The following is a 12062-nucleotide window of genomic DNA, read 5'->3' as shown; positions in this document are numbered from 1 at the left end:
GGGATTAGAAACTCTGTGCTATAGTACAGGCAATACCAATGTCGATAAAGACACTGACTTTTTTTATCGGTGAAATAATTGATTAACATTCATATGAGCATCATCCGGCACGATAGGGAACGGGTCATCACTGGCCATGCTGGAGTGGACAGAAGTAATGGCACCGTCTAACCTTAGCCCTTGACCATGATTCTCATTGTCATTACATTATACATAACAGTCATTGGACGAATATGTCTTCTGTATGAGTTTTGAGCCCGGACACTCAATCTGAACATGAACGCGCGTCGCTTACGGTACGGTATTGGAAGCATACGAACATTATCTTTCGTATCATATCTTTCAAAACGAAAGGTAAATTGATATACACCTTAATAGGGTTAGTATACCCACATGGTCATATTTCCATGGTACCGCGTATGTTTACAGAAAAAGGGGAAATATGCATACTTTATTTTTGAAACACAGTTTTCGTATTTTCTGACAATTTAGGATGTGGCACATCGAGTTCAGCCAAGGGTGTGCAACATCCTAAATTGTCCGAAAATCGAAAACTACATTCTTAAACTCGTGTGTAATACTATGTGCGATTCAAACGTAAGGTAGTGAAGTAAAAGTAAAAGTAGTCAAAATATCAATAGTGAAGTACAGATACCCACCAAAACGACTTAAATTGTACTGTAACGTATTTTTACTTAAGTATTTGAAACCACTAGCTTCAATACTCTCTAAATATTAGGGATTCAAAATCCTCAAAGTCTTTGGAAGACCCTTTGGAAGACCTGGTTATTGGCATTGGAAATTGCCCACAAAAGGTTCTTCCAAGAACCCCATAGGAGGCCCTCAAACCATCACGGTCACCTAATAATCCCCAGTTTACAATTGGCTCATTCATCCCCCCTCCTCTTCCCTGTAACTATTCCCCAGGTTGTTGCTGCAAATGCTAATGTGTTCTCAGTCAACTTACCTGGTAAAATAACGGATAAATAAAACAGCCTTGGTTTCTGTAATGACTGCCTCGCCTGGTTCACTAACTACTTCTCAGATAGAGTTCAGTGTGTTAAATCGGAGGTCCGGACCTTTGGCAGTCTCTGTGGGGGTGCCACAGGGTTCAATTCTTGGGCTGACTCTCTTCTCTGTATATATCAATGATGTCGCTCTTGCTGCGGGTGATTCTTTGATCCACCTCTACACAGACAACACCATTATGTATACATCTGGCCCTTCTTTGGACAGTGTATTATACGACAATACTGAATGAACACTCAAGTAAATAATGAAACATGTTCAATTTGGTTTAAATAATGCAAAAACAAAGTGTTGGAGAAGAAAGTAAAAGTACAATATGTTCCATGTAAAATATGTGCCATGTAAGAAAGCTAACGTTTCAGTTCCTTGCTCAGAACATGAGAACATATGAAAGCTGGTGGTTCCTTTTAACATGAGTCTTCAATATTCCCAGGTAAGAGGTTTTAGGTTGTAGTTATAGGACTATTTCCCTCTATACCATTTGTATTTCATTAACCTTTGACTATTGGATGTTCTTATAGGCACTTTAGTATTGCCAGTGTAACAGTATAGTTTCCGTCCCTCTCCTCGCTCCTCCCTGGGCTCGAACCAGCAACACAAAGACAATTAGCGAGCGCTATCTAGCTAGCCATTTCACTTCGGTTACACGAGCCTCATCTCGGGAGTTGATAGGCTTGAAGTCATAAACAGCACAACGAAGAGCTGCTGGCAAAACGCACGAAAGTGCTGTTTGAATGAATGTTTACGCGCCTGCTTCTGCCTACCACCGCTCAGTCAGATACTTGTATGCTCAGTCAGATTATATGCAACGCAGGACACGCTAGATAATATCTAGTAATATCATCAACCATGTGTGGTTAACTAGTGATTATGATTGATTGTTTTTTATAAGACAAGTTTAATGCTAGCTAGCAACTTACCCTGGCTTACTGCATTCGCGTAACTCCTTGTGGAGTGCAATGAGAGAGAGGCAGGTTGTTATTGCTTTGGACTAGTTAAGGTTGCAAGATTGGATCCCCCGAGCTGACAAGGTGAAAATCTGTCGTTCTGCCCCTGAACAAGGCAGTTAACCCCTGTTCCTAGGCCGTCATTGAAAATAAGAATGTGTTCTTAACTGACTTGCCTAGTTAAATAAAGATTAAATAAAGGTGTAAAAAAATATATACTTTTTTTTTTAAATGACAAATTGGCACCCAAAAATACAGATTTCCGATTGTTATGAAAACTTGAAATCGGCCCTAATCGGCCATTCCGATTAATCGGTCGACCTCTAATCACTACCGTTCTGGCTGACTCTAGAGAGTTGAAAACAGCAGGTCTGGGACATGTAGCACGTCTGGTGAACAGGTCAGGGTTCCATAGCCACAGGCAAAACAGTTGAAACTGGAGCAGCAGCACGGCCATATGGACTGGGGACAGCAAGGAGTCATCATGCCAGGTAGTCCTGAGGCATGGTCCTAGGGCTCAGGTTCTCCGAGAGAGAGAAAGAGAATTAGAGAGAGCATACTTAAATTCACACAGGACACCGGATAAGACAGGAGAAATACTCCAGATATAACAGACTGACCCTAGCCCCCCGACACAAACTACTGCAGTATAAATACTGGAGACTGAGACAAGAGGGGTCAGGAGACACTGTGGCCCCATCTGCACATCTATCACTCCAGTGTAAATTGCTAAATTGTAATTACTTCGCCACTATAGGCCTATTTATTGCCTTACCTCCTGAATTTGCACACACTGTATACAGATTTTTTTATTGTGTTATTGACTGTACAATTGTTTATCCCATGTGTAACTTTGTTTTGTTTTTGTCGCACTGCTTTGCTTTATCATGGCCAGGTCGCAGTTGTAAATGAGAACTTGTTCTCAACTGGCCTACCTGGTTAAATAAAGGTGAAATAATAAATAAACACAAAAACCAAGGTATGAATACTGTTGTGTACATGTTTTATTAAACATCTGTATAATTACGATTTTTGAGATTCACAGTGTAGGAAGGGATTCACCCTTCCTACACCTCTGATGACTGTAACAGGAAACCTGTTCGATCACCATGCACTGTAAAATTATTCTGCTATGGATACGGAAAGAGCTGCAAAACCTGGACCCGTACAAATCAGCTGGGCTTGACAATCTGGACCCTCTATTTCTGAAACTATCCGCCGCCATTGTCGCAACCCCTATTACCAGCCTGTTCAACCTCTCTTTCATATCGTCTGAGATCCCCAAGGATGTGAAAGCTGCCGCAGTCATCCCCCTCTTCAAAGGGGGAGACACCCTGGACCCAAACTGTTACAGACCTATATCTATCCTGCCCTGCCTATCTAAGGTCTTCAAAAGCCAAGTCAACAAACAGGTCACTGACCATCTCGAATCCCACCGTACCTTCTCCGCTGTGCAATCTGGTTTCCGAGCCGGTCACGGGTGCACCTCAGCCACGCTCAAGGTACTAAACGATATCATAACCGCCATCGATAAAAGACAGTACTGTGCAGCCGTCTTCATCGACCTTGCCAAGGCTTTCGACTCTGTGAATCACCATATTCTTATCGGCAGACTCAGTAGCCTCGGTTTTTCGGATGACTGCCTTGCCTGGTTCACCAACTACTTTGCAGACAGAGTTCAGTGTGTCAAATCGGAGGGCATGCTGTCCGGTTCTCTGGCAGTCTCTATGGGGGTGCCACAGGGTTCAATCCTCGGGCCGACTCTTTTCTCTGTATATATCAATGATGTTGCTCTTGCTGCGGGCGATTCCCTGATCCACCTCTACGCAGACGACACCATTCTATATACTTCCGGCCCGTCCTTGGACACTGTGCTATCTAACCTCCAAACGAGCTTCAATGCCATACAACACTCCTTCCGTGGCCTCCAACTGCTCTTAAACGCTAGTAAAACCAAATGCATGCTTTTCAACCGTTCGCTGCCTGCACCCGCACGCCTGACTAGCATCACCACCCTGGATGGTTCCGACCTTGAAAATGTGGACATCTATAAGTACCTAGGTGTCTGGCTAGACTGTAAACTCTCCTTCCAGACTCATATCAAACATCTCCAATCGAAAATCAAATCTAGAGTCGGCTTTCTATTCCGCAACAAAGCCTCCTTCACTCACGCCGCCAAACTTACCCTAGTAAAACTGACTATCCTACCGATCCTCGACTTCGGCGATGTCATCTACAAAATTGCTTCTAACACTCTACTCAGCAAACTGGATGCAGTTTATCACAGTGCCATCCGTTTTGTCACTAAAGCACCTTATACCACCCACCACTGCGACCTGTATGCTCTAGTCGGCTGGCCCTCGCTACATATTCGTCGCCAGACCCACTGGCTCCAGGTCATCTACAAGTCCATGCTAGGTAAAGCTCCGCCTTATCTCAGTTCACTGGTCACGATGGCAACACCCATCCGTAGCACGCGCTCCAGCAGGTGTATCTCACTGATCATCCGTAAAGCCAACACCTAATTTGGCCGCCTTTCGTTCCAGTTCTCTGCTGCCTGTGACTGGAACGAGACTTTTATCTCCCTCACCAACTTCAAACATCTGCTATCTGAGCAGCTAACCGATCGCTGCAGCTGTACATAGTCTATCGGTAAATAGCCCACCCATTTTTACCTACCTCATCCCCATACTGTTTTTATTTATTTACTTTTCTGCTCTTTTGCACACCAATATCTCTACCTGTACATGACCATCTGATCATTTATCACTCCAGTGTTAATCTGCAAAATTGTAATTATTCGCCTACCTCCTCATGCCTTTTGCACACAATGTATATAGACTCCCCTTTTTTTTCTACTGTGTTATTGACTTGTTAATTGTTTACTCCATGTGTAACTCTGTGTTGTCTGTTCACACTGCTATGCTTTATCTTGGCCAGGTCGCAGTTGCAAATGAGAACTTGTTCTCAACTAGCCTACCTGGTTAAATAAAGGTGAAAAAAAAAAAAAAACGGAGAACATCAACACGCCAGACGATAAATTCATTGGACTTGGTGCTCTGCTGGGAGTTTACCTCATATTTTGAAATGTTATTATGCTTTAGTATTAAATCATAATGAACACTGACAACTAAAATCTTGTGTTATTATTATGCATACTAATAATAATATTAATAATAACAGAGGGGGGTAGTTAAAAAATGTACCCCAAAAGGTTATCTAGGGATCCATTAAAGGGGCTACCCCCACAGTTTCAATTTCAAGAACCCCTGGATACACCAGGAACCTTTTATTTTTAGAGTGTACCCCGTTGGGCGACGATGCAGAAAGAAAAAAATGCCTGGGCTACAGATGTCTATATTGGTCCGCTAATACAGGACCACTTTTGTGAAAAAATGTCAACTCAATGTATTTGCCAGCATTTGTGACTTGAGTCTGATAATTATCTGTATAAAACAGTTAATCTGATAATACTTGTGGAATATAACCATATATTGCATATATTGTTTTCCAGTTTCTTGAGATACTTTGCAATGCGACTTATTTCTATGTGAAAACTGAAACTGTTCATTCATTCCTTTTACATTTTAGTAGAAGCTCTTATCCAAAGCAACTTACAGTAAGTAGTAAGTGCCTACATTTGCGTACTGGTCCTACATTTTTTACTGGTCCCTCTACTGGTGCCCCATGCGATTCAAACCCACAACCCTAGTGTTGCAAATGCCATGCTTTACCAACGGAACCAATAATTACTGCATTGTGCATTGTTTTTCTTAATGGTGATGGGAAGTCTACAGGTACAAACCTAGATGACCAGCTTATGTACAATACAGTAATGTACATTTACATTAAGTGGTTTGTAAGGATGGTAAATTAATACTGCACAAAAAGTGGTTGTCCATGTTACTTGATCAAGAAAAATATTACATTTGATGTGGATGTGTTGGGTCTTTGCCCATAACTTTGCACCTTTTGATGTAAATGTTTGAGGACAGGGTGTGGTTCTTTCTGGATTCCTTTAGAATGACGATCGCAGAGAAAGGGACAGGGCAACAAGGCTTACAATTCCATCCATTGAATCTTGCAAGATACTGTTCTTAATTATACAACTAGTATACCTTTTTTGCCAAAGCAGATGCAGAATGTTTTGCTGTTTTTGACAGCGTTACGGTCTGTATCGGTCCGCTAATATAGGACTAGCAAACGCCCAGTGCACTACTTCTGTGAGGTGAAAAATACATGTTTTCACCCCATTTTTTTTTGCCATAGACTGGCAGCGGTCTTGTCGGGAGAAGGGAAGGTGAAGGCGGATGTGCTGTGTGACGGCCGGAATGAGGCGATGGACAAAAAAAAGTCTCGCGAGACGCGACCACCTTGGAGGGACGCCATCCTCCCGAGTACTCATTGCTAACTGGGTACCTTAACCACTACTAACCTTAACACGTCGCTAACCATACCCCAATGACTGTATATATAAAGCCATACCCCCCTAAATGAACGACAAATACAGAACGTGCTCCAGCTGTTAGTATTCCACTTGTGGCCCTCTAGTGACTGGTGATCTTCATGAACTTGGCCACTATGTGGGAGTAGACGCCTGCAATCTGGTTGCCTCTGCTGTAAAGCAGTTTTGATACAATCAAATCAACCAATGAATACTATGAATACTATTTCTGATGATGTAAAAAACATTTTTTTATAAATCTGTACAAGTTTAGATACATTTAACATGAAACTACATTGAAGAATGAATAAATCGCCTCCATCCTCCGTTCTATAGAGCCCCACGGTGGAGGTTTTAAAAAATAAACATAATATAAAAATGATTAACAACAAATCAATACAGAGAGTACATGAGGGAACACAAGTGTGTATATATAGATGATATACAATGGACAATTGAGCTAGGGGGTACAATATCACATTACACAAAGACCTTAAGGAACATACATACACAATTCTAACAGCTTTTTTGTTAGTAGAGTATTTAATAGTCTTAAAATACAGTTCAATTTCTTTTTGTAGGGTAAGACAATTTGTTTTTTTGTTTGTAAATTTACATTTGTGAATATGAAATTTGGAGAAAAGAATAATGAAATTAATTACATAAAAATGTTTCAGCTTATTCCTATCCTAGGTAAAGAATCCAAGCAGTACATCTCTCCACAATAGTGTAAGATCTTCATAAAAGTGTTCAATTATAAATCTACTGATGTCTTGCCACAGTTGTCTTAGATGAATACAATGCCAAAAAAGATGCAACACTGTTTCTGGGTGGTCATTACAAAAGGAGCAATTTGAGTTGATGTTTTCCTTAAACTTCTTCATATAGTGGTTGGCAGGATAATATTTATGAATAATTTTAAAGGAAACTTCCTTAATTTTGTTAACAAGTAGGTATGTGTGGCAACATCCAAACTTGTTTCCAACATATATCATCAATAAATCCATTCCAATAAGGCATAACATCCTGCTGAAACAAGGTTCGTATCGCTCTGTTGTTAAATGGACCAAAAGAGAAACAAATCTTTCCTACTGATGAGTCAACAGGGTCAACAGAAGGTAGCCTCTGAGGGTCAGGTCTTGACACGTTCCTGAATAATAGAGCAACACCTGAGGGAATGACATCTAAAACAATTGCAAAATCTTTAGGTGTTACAGTGACCTTGTAAAGTGATAAGAATTCCTTATAACTGAGTAAAATACCCTCTGCATTTACCAGTTGGCTCACCAATAGGATATTATTTCGGAACCAATATTCTAAAAACAAAGACGTAGTTTTATACAATATATCCCGATTATTCCATATATCATATCTGTGTGGTGAAAAATTGTGTTTAAAAATGAAGGACCATGACAAGAAAACCTGCCGATGAAAAGCAGAAAGTTTCACTGCAGAACAGTATGAAGTTAAGGCCACCAAAAGTAGAGAAGACATGATGAGGAATACAATTCCAGATAGAAGTGGGTCTTCTTAGGAATTGTTTTATCCAATTGATCTTAAAAGTTTTATTTAAGGTAGTAAAGTCCAGAAAATTCAGCCCACCATTCTCACAGTTTTCCTAATGTAATGGATACGGTTTCTCCACAGAAAGTTGAAAAGCATCTGGTCTATGTCCTTGCTTATTTTACTGTCAAGATATAAAGATAGAGCGCCATATGTTAGTCTAGAGATACCTTCAGCCTTGGTTATTAGGACTCTACCTTTTAAAGATAAGTCCCTCTGTAGCCATTGATTTGGCTTCTTCTGGGTTTTTTTAATAAGTGGGTTAAAATTTAGTAAGCCTCTAGACTTCTGATCCTTTGTAATGGTTATGCCTAAATATGTAAGTTATTTTACTGGAATACCATAATATGAAGGTGTCACACCGTCTTTGAGAGCCATGAGTTCACATTTATTAATGTTAAGATATAGACCAGACGCTTTAGAAAAGGATTGTAATCACATTGATCGATATGGGAATTTGGTTAGCGTCTTTCAGAAAAAGTGTAGTATCATCAGCCAGCTGGCTTATATTAATTTCTTTAACAGCTATGGAAATACCTTGTACAGGAATATTATTTAAAGAATTTGCAAGAAGTTGGGTGATTAATAAAAAGAGGTGCGGAGAGATAGGACAACCTTGCCTAATTCCTCTCTTTAACTCAAATCTAGGTGAGGTGCCATATTTCAATTTGATAGAGCTGTTACCATTTGCATAGAGTCTTAATAGCCTTACAGAAAAAATCCCCAAAGCCAAGTCTCTCAAGGGAGTGGAAGAGGAACTGATGCTCTACTGTGTCAAATGCTTTATAAAAATCTAAAAAATAAGATGACGCTATCCTCAGTTATTAGGTCTAATACTAGTCTGACATTGTTAGAAGTATGTCTGTTCCTCATGAAGCCAGACTGTGTTTCATCAATGATTGCATCCAGGACTTCTTTAATTATTTTTGCAAGTAGTAAGTAATCTTGTCATTATTAAGAAGACAAATTGGACGCCAATTATCGATGACCAGCACTTATTTTTTAGGCTTAGCTATCAGTGTTATTACCCCCTGACTCATTGTAGGAGGGAGAACATTGTTTTTAATACTCTCTAAAAAAAGACTTCAAATAGGAAGGGAGCTACTTCAGAAAATAATTTGTAAAATTCTGATGTAATTCCATCAATACCTGGTGATTTATTGTTCTTTAGATATTTGATAGACTCTATAATCTCTTTGATGAGTTCATCACACTGTTTAGATTCTATTTCACTAATAGAGTGAACATTATTCAGTGAGTTAAAAAACATATCTCTAGATTCCTGACTGTCACGCCCTGACCTGAGATATCTCAGTTTTCTTTATATTTTGGTTAGGTCAGGGTGTGACTAGGGTGGGTACGCTAGTTTTGTATTGTCTAGGGTTTTTGTAATGTCTAGGGTTTTTGTATGTCTAGGGTTTTTGTATGTCTAGGGTTTTTGTATGTCTAGGTTTTTGTAGGTCTGGGTTTTTTTGTAATTCTATGTTGGCCTGATATGGTTCCCAATCAGAGACAGCTGTTTATCGTTGTCTCTGATTGGGGATCATATTTCGGTAGCCATTTCCCTTTGGTGTTTGTGGGTTCTTGTCTCTGTGTAGTTGCCTGTCAGCACTCGTTTGTATAGCTTCACGTTTCGTTTTGTTATTTTGTTAGTTTGTTCAGTGTTTCATTCTTTTAAGAAATAATATACCACGCTGCGCCTTGGTCCAATCCTTATAATGAACGTGACACTGACAGTACGTAGAGCTATACAATTCTCTGTAAAAATTGCTACAGTATTTAGCAAATAATTTTTGGTCATCTGTAATAACACCATCAATGTTTAACTTATGGATAGTGTTATTTTTAGAGTGAAATTTCTCAAGTCTAAAGAAATAGGAGGAATTCTGTTCTCCCTCCTCAATCCATTTTTTCATAGATCTAATAAAGGCTCCTTCTGCTTTTAATCTATATATATATATATACTGCTCAAAAAAATAAAGAGAACACTTAAACAACACAATGTAACTCCAAGTCAATCACACTTCTGTGAAAACAAACTGTCCACTTAGGGAGCAACACTGATTGACAATAAATATAACATGCTGTTGTGCAAATGGAATAGACAACAGGTGGAAATTATAGGCAATTAGCAAGACACCCCCAATAAAGGAGTGGTTCTGCAGGTCGCAACCACAGACCACTTCTCAGTTCCTATGCTTCCTGGCTGATGTTTTGGTCACTTTTGAATGCTGGCGGTGCTTTCACTCTAGTGGTAGCATGAGACGGAGTCTACAACCCACACAAGTGGCTCAGGTAGTGCAGCTTATCCAGGATGGCACATCAATGCGAGCTGTGGCAAGAAGGTTTGCTGTGTCTGTCAGCGTAGTGTCCAGAGCATGGAGGCACTACCAGGAGATACATCAGGAGACGTGGAGGAGGCCATAGGAGGGCAACAACCTAGCAGCAGGACCGCTACCTCCGCCTTTGTGCAAGGAGGAGCACTGCCAGAGCCCTGCAAAATGACCTCCAGCAGGACACAAATGTGCATGTATCTGCTCAACCGGTCAGAAACAGACTCCATGAGGGTGGTATGAGGGCCCGACGTCCACAGGTGGGGGTTGTGCTTACAGCCCAACGCCGTGCAGGACGTTTGGCATTTGCCAGAGAACACCAAGATTGGCAAATTCGCCACTGGCGCCCTGTGCTCTTCACAGATGAAAGCAGGTTCACACTGAGCACGTGACAGACATGAGTCTGGAGACGCCGTGGAGAACGTTCTGCTGCCTGCAACATCCTCCAGCATGACCGGTTTGGCGGTGGGTCAGTCATGGAGTGGCATTTCTTTGGGGGGCCGCACAGCCCTCCATGTGCTCGCCAGAGGTAGCCTTACTGCCATTAGGTACAGAGATGAGATCCTCAGACCCCTTGTGAGACCATATGCTGGTGCGGTTGGCCCTGGGTTCCTCCTAATGCAAGACAATGCTAGACCTCATGTGGCTGGAGTGTGTCAGCAGTTCCTGCAAGAGGAAGGCATTGATGCTATCGACTGGCCCGCCCGTTCCCCAGACCTGAATCCAATTGAGCACATCTGGAACTTCATGTCTCGCTCCATCCACCAACGCCACATTGCACCACAGACTGTCCAGGAGTTGGCGGATGCTTTAGTCCAGGTCTGGGAGGAGATCCCTCAGGAGACCATCCGCCACCTCATCAGGAGCATGCCCAGGCGTTGTAGGGAGGTCGTACAGGCACTTGGAGGCCACACACACTACTGAGCCTCATTTTGACTTGTTTTAAGGACATTACATCGAAGTTGGATCAGCCTGTAGTGTGGTTTTCCACTTTAATTTTGAGTGTCACTCCAAATCCAGACCTCCATGGGTTGATAAATTTGATTTCCATTGATAATTGTTGTGTGATTTTGTTGTCAGCACATTCAACTATGTAAATAAAAAAGTATTTAATAAGAATATTTAATTCATTCAGATCTAGGATGTGTTATTTTAGTGTTCCCTTTACTTTTTGAGCAGTGTATATATATATATATATATATCATCCAGTTTATTTTGTAACTCAATTAGTTCCATCTTCTCCTCCCCCGAGATGCCGGCTGGGGACCTCTGAGAAAGGGAAGTCATCTTAATGATCACCTTTCCTCCTCAGCTCTTCTGTCTTAGCAAGATTACTTCCATATTTTCTAAGGTATTTGGACACCTCAAATTTAAAGAGCTCCCAGTTCTTGCAATAAGATTTTTCTTCACAAGCCCTTTCCCAAAAGTGTGAGAGCAGATCTTTAACCTCAAATTTAACTATATCGTGATTTAATAATGAGCTATTTAGCTTCCAGTAGGATGCTCTACCAAGGTTAGTATCAGGGGTAAATATTTTGATATCAATGTAAATGGTCTTATGGTCCGTGAGGGGAGTAGTACAAATATTTGTAGTAACACACTCACTATCAATACATTTGGATATAAGCCAAAAACCCATTCTGGATTGTCTGGAACCTGTTTTGTTACTCCAAGTGAATGATCTTTCGGCCGGAAACCTCTCTCTCCATATATCAGTAAGATCAAACTTTTCCATAAAAGGTATTC

The 12062-nt window shown here is 40.9% G+C and overlaps 1 protein-coding gene across 1 annotated transcript in view; it reads right to left on the bottom strand.

Annotated features, from left to right (window-relative positions):
* Positions 1-1973, bottom strand: part of LOC110505634 (serine/threonine-protein phosphatase 2A 56 kDa regulatory subunit epsilon isoform) — a 72720-nt gene extending 70747 nt beyond the window's left edge. The window contains exon 1 of the mRNA XM_036962238.1: positions 1950-1973. The gene's annotated coding sequence lies outside the window, so the exon portion shown is untranslated. The remainder of the gene's footprint in view (positions 1-1949) is intronic.
* Between the last annotated feature and the right edge of the window lie 10089 nt (positions 1974-12062).

Source organism: Oncorhynchus mykiss, chromosome 25 (assembly GCF_013265735.2).
Source record: "Oncorhynchus mykiss isolate Arlee chromosome 25, USDA_OmykA_1.1, whole genome shotgun sequence".
Taxonomy (NCBI): Eukaryota; Metazoa; Chordata; class Actinopteri; order Salmoniformes; family Salmonidae; genus Oncorhynchus; species Oncorhynchus mykiss.
This window is presented reverse-complemented; position numbering and strand designations above follow the sequence as displayed.